Raw genomic sequence first — 17639 nt, forward strand, 5'->3', positions numbered from 1 at the left:
TCAGGCGATCTTAAAAGAATCAGATTAAGAAATGAGACACTTAAAGTAGCAGATGGGTTTTGCTTTTTTGGCAGTAAAATAACTGATGATGGCCAAAGTAGTAAGGATATAAAATGTAGACTGGCAATGGCAAGAAGAGCATTTTTGCAGAAGAGAAGTTTATTAACATCGAATATAGATTTAAGTGTTACAAAGAGCTTTTCTGAACGTATTTCTGTGGAACTTAGCCATGTGTGGAAGTGAAACATAGACGATAAAGAATTTAGACAAAAAGAGAATAGAAGCTTTAGAGATGTGGTGCTACAGAAGAATGTTGAAGATAGACGGGTCGATCACGTAACTAGTGAGAAAGTACTGAATAGAATTGAAAAGAAAACAAATTTGTGGTACAATTTGACCACAAAAAAAAGGTATGAGTTGATAGGGCACATTCTGAGACATCAAGGGATCACCAATTTAGTATTGAAGGAAAGTGTGTGTGTGTGGGGGGGGGGGGGGGGGGAGGGGTTAAATATCGTAGAGAGAGAGCAAGAGATGAATACAGCAAGCTGATTCAGAAGCGTGTCGGTTGCAGTAGTTATTCGGAGATGATAGAGTAGCATGGAGAGCTGTATGAAACCAGTTTTTGGACTGAGCACCACAACAGCAACAACACCAAGAACAACACAACAACAATGTTTACGAACGATTCTAGCACCTTATAGTAACGACGATCTGCTATTAAGTGTTGGTGACGTCATGCACGAGGCGGTGGGCAGAGCTTTCACTATAATACCAAGAGCGACTAAGCTCCACACAGCAGTGTTCCACATGCCTTTTCGGAGTGAAACGAGCTGCTCCACACCACCGGCTTCTACAGTCACCAAACTTATTCCAGCCATCTATTTTATGTTACTTTACTTCTATTATTTTACTTCCTTGACTGTATTCTTTCCTTGAGAACTTCCAATACGTAATACTCCTTTTTCAGAGTAAAGAAATGGTCTGATGATGGTCATATAGGAGACCTTAACCCGACACCAAGTTAAATTCTGTATGTGCAGCTTACATGCGATCTACACTGTTTTACTGAAATAAATTTAATTCCTGAACGAGCGTGCATGACTTACGTATAAAACACAATATTTGTAAGTCACACAAAGTTGTTGTTGTGGTCCTCAGTCCAGAGACTGGTTTGATGCAGCTCTCCATGCTACTCTATCCTGTGCAAGCTTCTTCGTTGAAAGGTGGCTACACTGAGTCACAGCGCCAGAGATTGCGCCAAAGATTATTATTCCGCCGCCTCCACTGGCAGTAGTAGTTCAGAGGTTGTCGAGAGCAGTAGTAGTTCAGAGGTTGCCATAGGCAGTACTTGTTGAGAGGATGTCGAGGGCAGTACTAGTTCAGAGGATGTCGAGTGCAGTTGTTGATCTGTTGGGCGAGAGAGTAGGTGCTGTTCGGTTGGTGCAATGTATAGATGGAAGATGTTGCAATGATCACAGCGTATTTTTCGTCAATATATATTGAGGTAAAAAAATAAATTATTTCACATTAGTTTAATGACAATGCCTCTTGGTCACAGGTTCAGTCAACAAAGCATCTGGCTCGTGTTCATGTGTTAGACTTGTAATTCTGGTTTCTATGTGCAATTATAGTATTTCTGGTTTTTCAATTAGTTCATTGTAAATGGTGTTTAAAATATCTTGTCGTATTGAGGAAGAACAGTGCCAGATACATGTACGTTGAATCACACTACCACACACAGAACACTTACACTTGTGCTTTGTTGTTTCGTAGGTTTTATAGTTGCAGGGGACTTAATTAATCAATTGTGTTAACGGAAATTTCTTGTGATTCTTTACTGTTATTTTATGCAGTCAGATTGCGTACTAATACTACTCAGGGCCAACCGGTTACGAGACTTCGTAACCGGACACACAGCTACTAAAACTATTGCATTTTAATTAAGCCCCCACGCATCTTTTCCAACTAACTACTGCACCCTACATCCTTCTGGATCTGCTTAGGGTATTCATCTCTCGGTCTCCGTCTACGATTTTTACCCTCCACACTGCCCTCCAACACTAAATCGGTGATTCCTTGATGCCTCAGAACATGTGCTACCAACCGATCCCTTCTTCTCTTCGTGTTGTGGCACGAAGTCCTCTTCTTTCCAGTTCTATTCAGTATCTCCACATTAGTTACATGATCTACCCATCTAATCTTCAAAATTCTTCTGTAGCACCACGTTTCGAAATCTTCTATTCTCTTCTTGTCTAAACCATTTATCGTTCACGTTTCACATCTATACATGGCTTCACTCCATACGAATACTTTGAGAAAAGACTTCCTGACACTAAATTGCGTGAAAGTGGAACAAAACCAAAATGTTAAATAAAAGAAGAGTGCTGTGATTTGATCAAAAACATTTTTTATATCATCCAAACTGTCTTAAAGACGGCGAGGTAAATTGAACTGATGTTTAACGGACTTTTATGTCACTGTTTTCCTGTGGCAACACGGTGAAAGAACTGTGCGAAGTATTGGCATTAACCGGCTATGTATCGTAAATACTAAAGACATTGCATAATTCCGACCTACCCGCACCCCGTGATTAACAAACTTTTAATAATAAAACGTCGCGCGCGTAACGACAACGCTCACACTGGAACTATTATTATCGCGCCAGTGCTGCCAGCTGATTCGACTACAACGGAGACGGGGACCACTGCCGTAACTGGAATATTAATGAAACAGGAGGATCCCACATTATCTTCACGCCACGAACCAGGATTTACTTCACACATCGTCCGCGCGGACCACCGCTGACGTCATTTCACTGCCTGCAGCAACAGTTACGACAGTAAAAGAAAATTATTACGCTCTCTCTCATTTCAAAATTAAAGACAATTGCAGTTAAATTAACTTTTTTAAAAATACTGTCACAATATCTCAATTTTGTTTAGTTCCAATAAATATTATTTCCATTACTTCGTTTTGTTGTCAGTGTTGATAACCCGCCAAATTAAAGTTCAATTAATAATTTTCTTTCAAAATTCTTCTCGGACATTTTGCTGCTCATTATAATTTTATTTTAATGTTTGCTTGTAACTTCTTTTGGAGGGAGTATATATTTTATTTTTTGTGTAGTACAAGTTAGCCACCATAAAATTACGTATATTACCAGCTGATGCCGTCCGCCATTACTGCTTGAAAACTGCACCAATTTGCTAATTGGTTGTCAGCTTCAAAACAAAATTACGTATTTCATGGGCATCTAGCAGATGCACCATGTCTATGTATGCCCCTACAATAATTTGTTTTTACTTTTGCAGGTTTACTGGAATTATATTGACTTTAATTGTTCATTTGGCCCCCGTTAAAGTGATTTATCGCATCTATATAATAATTGTACTGAATTACCTAATTTATTTTTTTTATTACGTAAGCATTGGCATACCATATTTAGATTAAAATTGACGTCTTATTGGCCTCACATAAGATTCTGCAAGTTCTGACAAAGACTATGCCAGTTTTCTTTTTGTTTTTTTTTGCGTCCCTGACTAAAACAGGGGTAATCAGATTCCTTGTATAGGTCATGTTTTATTGTTTAAAAGGGTTGTTTTTTTAGAAGTAGAGAACCAGTTTCTTTATAAGTCCCACCTGAGACGGATCCCACACGGCCCAGCAATACTCCAGAAAAGCGCGGGTAAGTGTAGTGTAAGCAGTCTCTTTAGTAGATCTGTTGCACTTTCGCAGGGTTCTGCCAATGAATCGCAGTCTTTGGTTTACTCTAACCACAACATTATCTATGTGATCGTTCCAATTTAGGTTATTTGTAACTGTTATCCCTAAGTATTTAGTTGAATTTACAGCCTTCAGATTTTTGTGACTAATTGCGTAATCAAAATTTAGCGGATTTCATTTAGTACTCATGAGAATAACTTCAAACTTTTCTTTACACAGGGTCAATTGCCACTTTTTGCACCACACATATATTATCTTATCTAAATAATTTTGCAATTTGGTTTGGTCATCTGATGACTTTAAAACACTGTAAATGACAACATCATCTGAAAATAATCTAAGAGGCTACTCAGATTGTCTCGTATGTCGTTCCTTGGGGAACGCCGGATATTACTTCTGTTTTACTCGATGACTTTCCGTCTATTACTACTAACTGTGGCCTTTCTCACAGGAAATCATGAATTATGTTGCACAACTGAGGCGATATTCAATAGGCACACAGTTTGGTTAGAAGACGCTTTTGAGGTACGGGGTCAAAAGCCTTCTGAAAATCTAAATATATGGAGTCAATTTGACATCCCCTGTCGATGGCACTCACTACTTCATGAGTATAAAGAGTTAGTTGTGTTCCGTAAGAACGATATTTTCTCAATCCGTGCTGACTACGTGTCAGTAAATCGTTTTCTTCGAGATACTTCATAATGTTCGAATACGGTATATGTTCCAAAACCCTACTGCAAATTCACGTTAGTGATATGGGCCTGTAATTCAGCGGATTACTCCTATTTCCCTTTTTGGGTATTGGTGTGACTTAAGCAACTTTCCAGTCTTTAGGTACGGAACTACCTGTGAGCGATCTGTTATATATAATTGCTAAATATGGAGGAATTGCATCTGCATACTCTGAAAGGAACCTCACTGATTTACAATCTGTACCGAAAGCCTTGCCTTTATTAAGTGATTTAAGCTGTTTTGCAACACAGAGGATATCTACTTCCATGTTTCTCATCTTCGCGGTTGTTCTTGATTGGAATTTGGGATTATTTACTTCGTCTTCTTTGGCGAAGGAGTTTAATTAGACTACTTTCCTTTATCTTCGTTTTGTTTTTGTTGATGTTCATCTTATAGCCTCCTTTCAAGACACTGTCCATTCCGTTCAACTGCCCTTCCAGGTCCCTTGCTGTCTCTGACAAAATTACAATGTCATCGGCGAAGCTCAAAGTTTATATTTCTTCTCCATGGATTTTAATTCTACTCCAAATTTTTCTTTTGTTTCCTTTACTGCTTGCTCGATGTATAGATTGAATAACATCAGGGATAGTCTACAACCCTGCCTCACTCCTTTCCCAACCACTGCTTCTCTTTTATGCCCCTCGGCCCTTATAATTGCCTTATGGTTTCTGTACAAATTGTCAATAGCCTTGCGTTCCCTGTATTTGATCTATGCCACCTTCAGAATTTGGAAGAGAGTATTCCAGTCAACATTGTCAAAAGCTTTCTATAAGTCTGCAAATGCTAGAAACGTAGGTATCTTCTAAGAAAAGTCGTAGGGTCAGTTTTACCTCACGTGTTCCAACATTTCTACGGAATCCAAACTGATCTTGGTTCAACTGGATCTGAGCGCTACGGGACTTAACATCTGAGGTCATCAGTCCCCTAGAACGCAGAACTACTTAAACATAACTAACCTAAGGACATCACACAAGTCCATGCCCGAGGCAGGATTCGAACGTGCGACCGTAGCAGAAGCGCGGATTCGGACTGAAGCGCCTAGAACCGCTCGGCCACCGTGGCCGGCCCAAACTGATCTTCTCCGATGTCGTCTTCTACCAGTTTTTCCAGTCGTCTGTAAAGCATTCGTGTCAGTCTTTTGCAGCCGTGGCTTATTAAACTGATATTTCGGTAATTTTCACACCTGTCAACACCTGCTTTCTTTGGGATTGGAATTATTATATTCTTCTTGAAGTCTGAGGGTATTTCGCATGTCTCATACATCTTGCTTACCAGACGATAGAGTTTTGTCAGGGATGACTCTCCCAAGGCTATCATTAGTTCTGATGGAATGTTGTCTACTCCTGGGGCCTTGTTTCGACTTAGGTCTTTCAGTGCTCTGTCGAACTCTTCTCGCAGTATCATATCTCCCATTTCATCTTCATCTACGTCCTCTTCCATTTCCATAATAGTGCCCTCAAGTACATCGCCCTTGTATAGACCATCTATATACTCCTTCCACCTTTCTGCTTTCGCTTCTTTGCTTAGAACTGGTTTTCCACCTGAGCTCTTGATATTCATACAAGTGGTTCTCTTTTCCCCAAAGGTCTCTTTAATTTTCCTTTAGGCAGTATCTGTCTTACACCTAGTGATACACTCCTCTACATCCTTGCATTTGTCCTCCAGCCATCCCTGCTTAGCCATTCTGCACTTCTTGTCGATCTCGTTTTTGAGACGTTTGTATTCCTTTTCGCCTGTTTCATTTACTGCATTGTTATATTTTCTCCTTTCATCAATTAAATTCAATATCTCTTCTGTTACCCAAGGATTTCTACTAGACCTCGTCTTTTTGCCCACTTGATCCTCCACTGCCTTCACTATTTCGTCTCTCAAATCTATCAATTCTTCTTCTACTGTATTTCTTTCCCCTTTTTCTTGTTAATCTTTCCCTAATTCTCTCTCTGAAACACTCTACAACCTCTGGTTCCTTCAATTTACCAGGTCCCATCCCCTTAAATTCCCACCTTTTTGCAGTTTCTTCAGTTTTATCTACAGTTCATAACCAATAGATTATGGTCAGAATCCACATCTGCCCCTGGAAATGTTTTACAATTTAAAACTTGGTTCCTAAATCTCGGTCTTACTATTATATAATCTATCTGAAACCTTTCAGTGTCTCCAGGCCTCTTCTACGTATACAACTTTCTTTCATGATTCTTAAACCAAGTGTTAACTATGATTAAGTTATACTCAGTGCAGATTTCTACAAGGCGTCGTCCTCTTTCATTTCTTATACCCATTCAATATTCACCTGCTACTATTCCTTCTCTTCCTTTTCCTACTATCGAATTCCAGTCCCCCATGACTATTAAATTTTCGTCTCCCTTCACTATCTGAATAATTTCTTGTATCTCATCATACATATTTGTCATCTGCGGAGGTATTTGGCATATAAACTTGTACTACTGTGGTAGGTGTGGTCTTCATGTCTATCTTGGCTACAATAATGCGTTCACTATGCTGTTCGTAGTAACTTACCCGCGCTCCTATTTTTTTAATCATTATTAAACCTACTCCTGCATTACCCCTACTTTATTTTGAATTCGTAAGCCTGTACTCACCTGACCAGAAGTCTTGTTCCTCCTGCCACCGAACTTCACTAATTCTCACTATATCTAGCTTTAAACTATCCATTTCCCTTTTTAAATATTCTAACCTACCTTTCCGATTAACGGACCTGACAGTCCTCGCTCCGACCATTAAATTGAATTCGTGAAGAATCCATACTCAATATGTAACACTATAATTCATACCACAGAGACACTATCTATACAGAAGAATTATTATGTGTTTTCTAATTAATTCTGTGAATTAATCTTTAACTAAATATTTTAATGAGCTGTAATTTGAGTTTGGTATGTGATACTTGATTCAATTTGATTTGCTTCGTAAAAGTTTTAAACTGTCTATATACGGTTATAATCGACAAGAAAAAAAAGTAAAGTTATGTAGGAAAACGAGATCGGAAGTACTACTGAAACCTGTTAAGTTTCAAATCGGAAAAGCAGATGTGGCGAATTGTGTGCCCACGCCACTTAATAACCGCAGTCAGTCGGACAGAGGCTAGTTTGACTACTTGATGTACCTACACTGGTTAGCTCGGATGGTTGTTATTTGCATTTCAGAAGTTGTGTCACACGCAAGGTCCCTTTGCGTATTACCAGGTTTTGAAGCCATTGGCACTTTTTTTTACAATTTATCTGAATATCTAGATTCAGGCATTGAGAAGTTCCTTAGCTTTATGGCAAGTAGAAATGTTCGTTATAACGCTACACAAGTCTTGTTGTAGTGTAAACAGGTATCAGTATTTAGCGATGAATGTACTGTAATATTTCGCAACCCGACGCTCATGCTCCCATTGAAGATGCCTGGATACGTAGAGGCTATTAAGAAAGACCTACGGTGTCAATAGCTATAGCCACTTACCACCATGTTATGCAGTTCTTGTGCCATTAAGTTCATCTTTTAATAACAGATGTTTCTACAAGCTTTCTTTATCCAAAACACGAATCGTTCAACTAGTCTTGACGGACAAGCAGGGTAGATAAATGAATACTAAAGAGAGTGACCTCGCTTTTGACCTGCTAAAGACTGTACTTGTTGTTAAGATTTGTTACTGTACCTACTGCCGGTATATGACACTACTGATTCGCAGAATGGCTTTACCATACTGTTTCGTCCCGGGAAAGTGCTCCGAGAAACGAACTGCCTAATTTCTCAATCACAATTCACTATTATGTAAAAATAAAACGAAAAAAATGAGTTTTCAGAGACTAGATGACTTTTAACTGTGGCAGAGTCCAGTCCTCCGTTCAGCGAATGTTTTCTTGTACAACAGTTCAACAGTAAACTATATGTCAAAGTTAATGTCTTTAATGGTAAACTCTTGTTTGTTTGTATAATTCTTGTTTTACTTTGGAAATCAGCAGCTATTTTCTGATTTGCATAATTTATCAACGTATAGGAGTACTGTGGTTATTCCAGGTGCGCTCTCCACCCATTGATTTTCGCACATTGAACTGGTTCCATTGGTTCCTGCACTCACAACAAAAAGCTAGGATTTTGTGGCCATAAATCATCAGTGAACCCAGTTGTACCAGTCCCGAGATCAAAACAGCGAATGGTTGCAGACATGCGCTAGGAGTGAGAGCTTACCTAGTTTCTCTATTAAACGTATTTCACAGTTGATAATGCATACTGTTACTGGCTTGCGATTAACTGAAAATAGAAGTATCTTTGCTGTTCTACGGTTATTTCACTCCCATTTTGGAAAAATATGTCTTCAATAGGCAAAAACACATTGTTAACTACAATTATTGTCAGCAGTTTCTTACAAAGGTAACTTGTCCACATTTGTGGCTTTTAGAAATTGTAAATAATTCGTTTTGTTCGGTGACCTTATCACTATGACTGTGGTCATGGCTACACTCTCATCACTGTTAATTCACGGTGTTGTAATTCGTTCTTGTATAACAAAGATGGTTTGTTTCCATACAAATGCTGGTTCCATGCAAATGCTAATTTGTATTTACCATATTAAATGGAGTTGTCATGGCGTGCCAGCCGGGGTGGCCGATCGGTTCTAGGCGCTACAGTCTGGAACCGAGCGACCGCTACGGTCGCAGGTACGGATCCTGCCTCGGGCATGGATGTGTGTGATGTCCTTAGGTTAGTTAGGTTTAAGTAGTTCTAAGTTCTAGGGGACTGATGACCTGAGAAGTTAAGTCCCATATTGCTCAGAGCCATTTGAACTATTTTTTTTTCTTATGTCATGGTCTGCGCTACATGGTTAGATCTGTCAAACGATGTTCTTGACATGTTCTGTAGCATGCAATGTGACTAATTAACGTAGCATAACAACCAATGGCTTGGAAATGACTATAGTGTCCAAAAGCAAAAAAAAATAACAGTCCAAATGGAGAGAGTATTATTATTTAGACTACAAGATGCCATTTCCACAGCCCAATCCCGGTGGATGTCGATGACAACGTAGACCCAGATACTCAGGTATTTGTGAGAGCGATACAAGTTGCCATGGATGATCCAGAAGCAGTCATAAGATAAACAAGGATTGGAATTTACGTCTCTACTCCCGGGTTACTCCCTATACGAGAAGTAATAATATAGTTTCAATTATCACTTTGAAATAATTGTTACTGTTTGTTTGCAGGTATTTGTCTGCAGTCCTGATATACACGGGATGAACAAATACTTGCAAACACCAAAAACAACACAGTATCATACCTAACACAGCATAGATAAACCATTGTCATTCAGAACAGCTTCCAGTCTTCTCTGAATAGATAAATACAAGTCCTGTGCGATTTTTAAGGGAATCTTATACCATTTCTCCTGCAAAATAGGTACGATGATGGCGACCAAGCACCTTTCTCTCCAAATTAGACCACAAAGGCTCGGTAGTGTTGAGATCTGTTGGTGGCTAGGTGAGAAGCGACAATTCATCTCGTGCTCACAAAACCCGTTCAAGGCGATGCGACCTGTGTGTACAGGGGCCCTTGGAACACAGCATCGCCAATGGGTAACAAATACTGTAGCGTGGGATGGACCTGATCAGCCAAAATGAACATATAATCCTTTGGAGGAATGCACCTTGCAGTGTAACTATGAGGTACAAGGAGTATAACGATATGGCTGCCCAAATTATCACCGAACCCCAGCCATAAGTTGGAAACAGTGTGCAACAAGACTCATGCTACCAAATGACTTCCTTCCATTGTTCCATAGCCCAGGTTTTATGGCATCGGCACCACGTTTGCAATTACAGACATTCGCATCACTGATGGGTGGGTTTGTAATTACAGTTCTCTCTGCAGTTCCCTCTTGCGGAGCTCCAGTCGTGCTGTATGATGTTGACAGCGTTCCCTAGACCGACATTCAGTTCTGAATTGGTATTTGCAACTATCGTCTTATTTCTCGTCAGAACCCTCTTCAACGACCGTGCATCCTGATCACTCAACACACTTTCGTCGCCGACTTAGCGGATGATGTTTTTCGGCTTTATCTGTATGCGGGATTTCTCTAAACACCGTATGAGCAATTTGCCCGTGTTCGAATTCATTTAGCTGAGACAAAATGCACTCGCAACTACACAGACCACTGTCCTGACCACATGAACGTGTTCAAGATACTGCGCAGGTGTCGTTCGTGGCGGAATACAACAGCGCAACCTACAGCAGACTAGCATATGCATCTATGTTCAAGAATGAATTTCTCGCAGTGTTTCCATATTTTTGTCCAGCCACTGTTCATTGAAATCCATGCGTCACAGTACCGTAGCTCGCCACTAAAGGAGCCAAAATAAGTGGCGCAGCCTATTGATAAAGTGGAGGATGGTCCGGTAACATCTGCATGAAGCGCTAGGAACTGCAAATGAATTGTAGACCTCAGTGCTGCAAGACCGGCGTATCACTATCACGACGAAAAAAGTGCAAATAATTCGTGAATCAGTTTTAAACATCTTGCATGACGTTTTTGGTTAAAACAAAGAATGTCGTCCGTTGAGTTCCGCGTTTTCTCACGCCCATTCAGATGCCAACCAATTGGAGGCATGAGCGGAAATGTTGCAGTCGTGTCGGACCACCGCATATGCCTTCTTTAGCTGACTATCACTATGGACGAGTGCTCTATGTATCTGTGGGAGACAGAGACAAAAGGAGCATAGCAAGTAGTGGAAACATGCCGATTCACCATCGCTAAATAAGGCTGAGCTCCAGTCATATCGGCCAAGGTGGTGCTGAGGGCTTTTTTTGGGGGGAGGGGGGGAGTGCTTATTTTGGGATTAGAAATAACAGATTATGCTCGTACGGGCAAACCGTTTCTAGAGGTGTCTCTGCTCCACGACAACTCCGCAGCTACAGGAGACAGTCACACATGCCGCTTCTTTGGGCTGTCAGATTTGCCTGATCCCCTCCACCCCCCCCCCCCCCCCCACCACCCCTCTGTATTCTCCTGACAGGAAACCCTGTGACTTATATCTCTCTTGTCGGATGAAGAAACTATTGCGTAGCAGGCATTACTAGACTTACGACGAGATGATTTTCTAGGTGGAACTGTTCCTGAACAACAAAAATGCAGATTTCCGCCAAGACATCCACTGTTGTGAAAGATGTGACGCATTGAAGGCTGAATACGTAGAAGACTAAAACTATCACTAAGTTACGAGGTCGCATCTTGATTTTTTCGCGCTCATAATTAAAGGTTTATGACTGCCCCACGTAAAACCGTGTGCCAGTAGGTAAAATTCTTATTGAATCTACAATGAACACGACAGAAAAATGACGCTTGACGGCACAAACACAAATGGACCCAACTTTCCCGATGACAAGAAGATGACAATGATGGACAAAAGGGTATTGTCCTTCTTAAAGTGGAAGAGACTTCATGGACTTCCGAAGGAAGGTTCATAAAGACAGTGTCTTTATGCCCCGCTGCTGGCAACATAGGTGCCAAAACACTCACTAGCTATTACATGAAGGACATGCTTAGCCCTTGCGTCGTGAAATGCCCACATCGTATTCCCAACTCCGTAGACTATGTTGGGCGCCTTAACAACATTAAGTTTAGTGACTAACATTCTCGTGAGGTTCGACATTATCTCTCAGTTCACCAGCGTGTTTTTACAAGAGTTTTCGGAACTTATTGACCTGAAATTTGACATTGAGACGACTAATCCTTTTAGGTACGTATCGATGTCAACATACCTTCATTTCGACAGTCGTCGAAGAGGGAACGAGTAGGGAAGGAGTAGCCATGGGAGCCTACTTTCACCAGTTTTCGCCGACGTGCATATGGAACATTTCGAGGAGGAAGCCCTGCAGTCAGCCTAATGGAAACCTAACAGTATGTCGGCGATACATTCGTTATCGAGGGTAACAATTATTGAACTATATGAAGTAAAATCGTCATAACTTTTGAAGAATTTGCGTTAGGACGTTCAAACTGCACGGCTGGCAGTGGGGCATGATGGGAATTAGCGTGGTTTGATTTAGCGACGAAGCCCACTTTCACTTGGATGGTATCGTCAATAAGCAAAATTGATTCATTTGAAGGACTGAGAATCAGCATTTCGCGATCGAGAAGTCTCTTCACCCTCAACGGGTGTCTCTGTGATGTGCAATGTACAGTCAAGGAATAATAGGTGCGATAGTCCTTGGTAGCACAGTGACTAACGATGGGTACGTGAAAATTTTGGAAGATGAATTCATCCCAATTATCGACAAGATGTCGACAAGATGTGGTTCATGCAAGACGGAGCTCGACCCCATCGAAGCAGCAGAGAGTTTGATGACCTGATATTTGACGTAGAGAAAACTAACCCTTTTAGGTATGTATCGATGTCAACATAATTTCTTTTCGCCAGTCGGAAGGAGTAGGCATGGGAGACTACTTTCACCAGTTTTTGCCGACAAACAAACCAGAGCTAATAGAGAGCATCATCACTGATACAGGGATTAGTGATCACAAGGTCGTTGTAGCTAGGCTCAATACCGTTTCTTCCAAAACCACCAGAAACAAACGCAAAATAATTTTATTTAAAAAAGCGGATAAAGTGTCACTAGAAGTCTTCCTAAGAGACAATCTCCATTCCTTCCGAACTGACTATGCAAATGTGGCTCAAATTAAAGATATAGTAGCAACAGCAATTGAGAGATTCATACCTCATAAATTGGTAAGAGATGGAACTGATCCCCCATGGTACACAAAACAGGTCCGAACGCTGTTGCAGAGGCAACGGAAAAAGCATGCGAAGTTCAAAAGAACGCGAAATCCCGAAGATTGGCTAAAATTTACAGACGCGCGAAATTTTGCACGGACTTCAATGCGAGATGCCTTTAATAGGTTCCACAACGAAACATTGTCTCGAAATTTGGTAGAAAATCCGAAGAAAATTTGGTCGTATGTAAAGTATACAAGCGGCAAGACGCAGTCAATACCTTCGCTGCGCAGTGCCGATGGTACTGTTACCTACGACTGTGCCGCTAAAGCAGAGTTATTGAACGCAGTTTTCCGAAATTCCTTCACCAGGGAAGACGAATGGAATATTCCAGAATTTGAAACACGAACAGCTGTTAGCATGAGTTTCTTAGAAGTAGATACCTTAGGGGTTGCGAAGCAACTCAAATCGCTTGATACGGGCAAGTCTTCAGGTCCAGATTGTATACCGATTAGGTTCCTTTCAGATTACGCTGATACAATAGCTCCCTACTTAGCAATCATATACAACCGCTCGCTCACCGATAGATCTGTACCTACAAATTGGAAAATTGCGCAGGTCGCACCAGTGTTCAAGAAGGGTAGTAGGAGTAATCCATCGAACTACAAACCTATATCATTGACGTCGGTCTGCAGTAGGGTTTTGGAGCATATACTGTATTCAAACATTATGAATCACCTCGAGGGGAACGATCTATTGATACGTAATCAGCATGGTTTCAGAAAACATCGTTCTTGTGCAACGCAAGAAGTAATGGCCGCTGTCGGCAGGGGATCTCCAGTTGATTCCGTATTTCCAGATTTCCGGAAAGCTTTTGACGCCGTTCCACACAAGCGACTTCTAATCAAGCTGCGGGCCTATGGGGTATCGTCTCAGTTGTGCGACTGGATTCGTGATTTCCTGTCAGGAAGGTCGCAGTTCGTACTGATAGACGGCAAATCATCGAGTAAAACTGAAGTGATATCAGGTGTTCCCCAGGGAAGCGTCCTGGGACCTCTGCTGTTCCTGATCTATATAAATGACCTGGGTGACAATCTGAGCAGTTCTCTTAGGTTGTTCGCAGATGATGCTGTAATTTACCGTCTAGTAAGGTCATCCGAAGATCAGTATCAGTTGCAAAGCGATTTAGAAAAGATTGCTGTATGGTGTGGCAGGTGGCAGTTGATGCTAAATAACGAAAAGTGTGAGGTGATCCACATGAGTTCCAAAAGAAATCCGTTGGAATTCGATTACACGATAAATAGTACAATTCTCAAGGCTGTCAGTTCAACTAAGTACCTGGGTGTTAAAATTACGAACAGCTTCAGTTGGAAAGACCACATAGATAATATTGTGCGGAAGGCGAGCCAATGGTTGTGTTTCATTGGCGGGACACTTAGAAGATGCAACAAGTCCACTAAAGAGGCAGCTTACACTACACTCGTTCGTCCTCTGTTAGAATATTGCTGCGCGGTGTGGGATCCTTACCAGGTGGGATTGACGGAGGACATCGAAAGGGTGCAAAAAAGGGCAGCTCGTTTTGTATTATCACGTAATAGGGGAGAGAGTGTGGCAGATATGATACGCGAGTTGGGATGGAAGTCATTAAAGCAGAGACGTTTTTCGTCGCGGCGAGATCTATACTCCTGGAAATGGAAAAAAGAACACATTGACACCGGTGTGTCAGACCCACCATACTTGCTCCGGACACTGCGAGAGGGCTGTACAAGCAATGATCACACGCACGGCACAGCGGACACACCAGGAACCGCGGTGTTGGCCGTCAAATGGCGCTAGCTGCGCAGCATTTGTGCACCGCCGCCGTCAGTGTCAGCCAGTTTGCTGTGGCATACGGAGCTCCATCGCAGTCTTTAACACTGGTAGCATGCCGCGACAGCGTGGACGTGAACCGTATGTGCAGTTGACGGACTTTGAGCGAGGGCGTATAGTGGGCATGCGGGAGGCCGGGTGGACGTACCGCCGAATTGCTCAACACGTGGGGCGTGAGGTCTCCACAGTACATCGATGTTGTCGCCAGTGGTCGGCGGAAGGTGCACGTGCCCGTCGACCTGGGACCGGACCGCAGCGACGCACGGATGCACGCCAAGACCGTAGGATCCTACGCAGTGCCGTAGGGGACCGCACCGCCACTTCCCAGCAAATTAGGGACACTGTTGCTCCTGGGGTATCGGTGAGGACCATTCGCAACCGTCTCCATGACGCTGGGCTACGGTCCCGCACACCGTTAGGCCGTCTTCCGCTCAAGCCGCAACATCGTGCAGCCCGCCTCCAGTGGTGTCGCGACAGGCGTGAATGGAGGGACGAATGGAGACGTGTCGTCTTCAGCGATGAGAGTCGCTTCTGCCTTGGTGCCAATGATGGTCGTATGCGTGTTTGGCGCCGTGCAGGTGAGCGCCACAATCAGGACTGCATACGACCGAGGCACACAGGGCCAACACCCGGCATCATGGTGTGGGGAGCGATCTCCTACACTGGCCGTACACCACTGGTGATCGTCGAGGGGACACTGAATAGTGCACGGTACATCCAAACCGTCATCGAACCCATCGTTCTACCATTCCTAGACCGGCAAGGGAACTTGCTGTTCCAACAGGACAATGCACGTCCGCATGTATCCCGTGCCACCCAACGTGCTCTAGAAGGTGTAAGTCAACTACCCTGGCCAGCAAGATCTCCGGATCTGTCCCCCATTGAGCTTGTTTGGGACTGGATGAAGCGTCGTCTGACGTGGTCTGCACGTCCAGCACGAACACTGGTCCAACTGAGGCGCCAGGTGGAAATGGCATGGCAAGCCGTTCCACAGGACTACATCCAGCATCTCTATGATCGTCTCCATGGGAGAATAGCAGCCTGCATTGCTGCGAAAGGTGGATATACACTGTACTAGTGCCGACATTGTGCATGCTCTGTTGCCTGTGTCTATGTGCCTGTGGTTCTGTCAGTGTGATCATGTGATGTATCTGACCCCAGGAATGTGTCAATAAAGTTTCCCCTTCCTGGGACAATGAATTCACGGTGTTCTTATTTCAATTTCCAGGAGTGTATTTACGAAATTTCAGTCACCAACTTTCTCTTCGGAATGCGAAAATATTTTGTTGAGCCCAACTTACATAGGTAGGAATGATCATCAAAATAAAATAAGAGAAATCAGTGTTCGAACAGAAAGGTTTAGGTGTTCGTTTTTCCCGCGCGCTGTTCGGGAGTGGAATGGTAGAGAGCTAGTATGATTGTGGTTCGATGAACCCTCTGCCAAGCACTTAAATGTAAATTGCAGAGTAGTCATTTAGATGTAGCAGCACTTTGGGGATCGCATCCTGGCTCTGGGGCCGGCCGCTGTGGCCTAGCGGTTGTAGGCGCTTCAGTCTGGAAGCACGCGACCGCTACGGTCGCAGGTTCGAATCCTGCCTCGGGTATGGATGTGTGTGATGTCCTTAGGTTAGTTCGGTTTAAGGAGTTCTAAGGGGACCATTTGAACCATTTCTATACAATTCATCCTAGTTTTTCTTTGCAACTTCTTTTAGAGAATTTTTCCATATCATTTTACTGTTATTATTTGAGAGAAATGGTGTGTTAGTCCAAGATCTTTAAAAGGAAGATCACAGTTTTGCCTGTCCATATTTGTGGCTAATTGGTCAATTCTGATGCCGTCATTGTAGTAACCCTTGTTGCACTACTGGCCAGCCGAGGTATGCGTCTGAAGGATATTTATGCTTATGTCTGTATCTCTGCACTAAATGATATTGACTTTTATACTTGACACTTTATCCAGAACTTCTGTTATTTATTGAATAGTGTTTCCACACTACCACCGGAGATCGACACACACACACACACACAAAATGATTAATTCCTTGGTGTTATTAAGCCCTGTTAAATTAACCCCTAATTTTTAAAACGTCTTCATTTACTTTGCTAAGGGCATGTTTTGATTTGAGCTATGTTCCTTTTCTGTTATAAATGTAAGATCCTCTGCCCTTTGAAGCAGTCGGTAAGCACTTATCCTGCTCTAAAAATTCCTACTAAAGCGAACCTGTGTGAGGATCACCATACTTGTTACCAGACATAGACTTAGTTCCAGAGACCATGTAGTGGCAAAATGGAAAGACCTACTTAAATGTAAAGAATGGAGTGCACCCAGAAACTGAGATGCGTTTTATTCATGTTTAAATTTGTCTGTTGAGTTTGCCCAACTTCTTTTCTCGTTAAGTAATTTTTGTGTAATTTAAATTCCTTGCTTTAAATTGCACCAAGTAGTTGAAGTGCCGTGTTTGTTTTTAATATTTACATTTGTCAGTTGGTTTGGTAATAAACTTGCTAGCTTCTTCTCTAGTTAAGTAACATTTTCGGGTAAACTAAAAGCCACCTAACTGCATCGAGCTCTAATGTTATTAAGGGCCAAGATATATTA

Source organism: Schistocerca piceifrons, chromosome 1, assembly GCF_021461385.2.
Source record: "Schistocerca piceifrons isolate TAMUIC-IGC-003096 chromosome 1, iqSchPice1.1, whole genome shotgun sequence".
NCBI lineage: Eukaryota > Metazoa > Arthropoda > Insecta > Orthoptera > Acrididae > Schistocerca > Schistocerca piceifrons.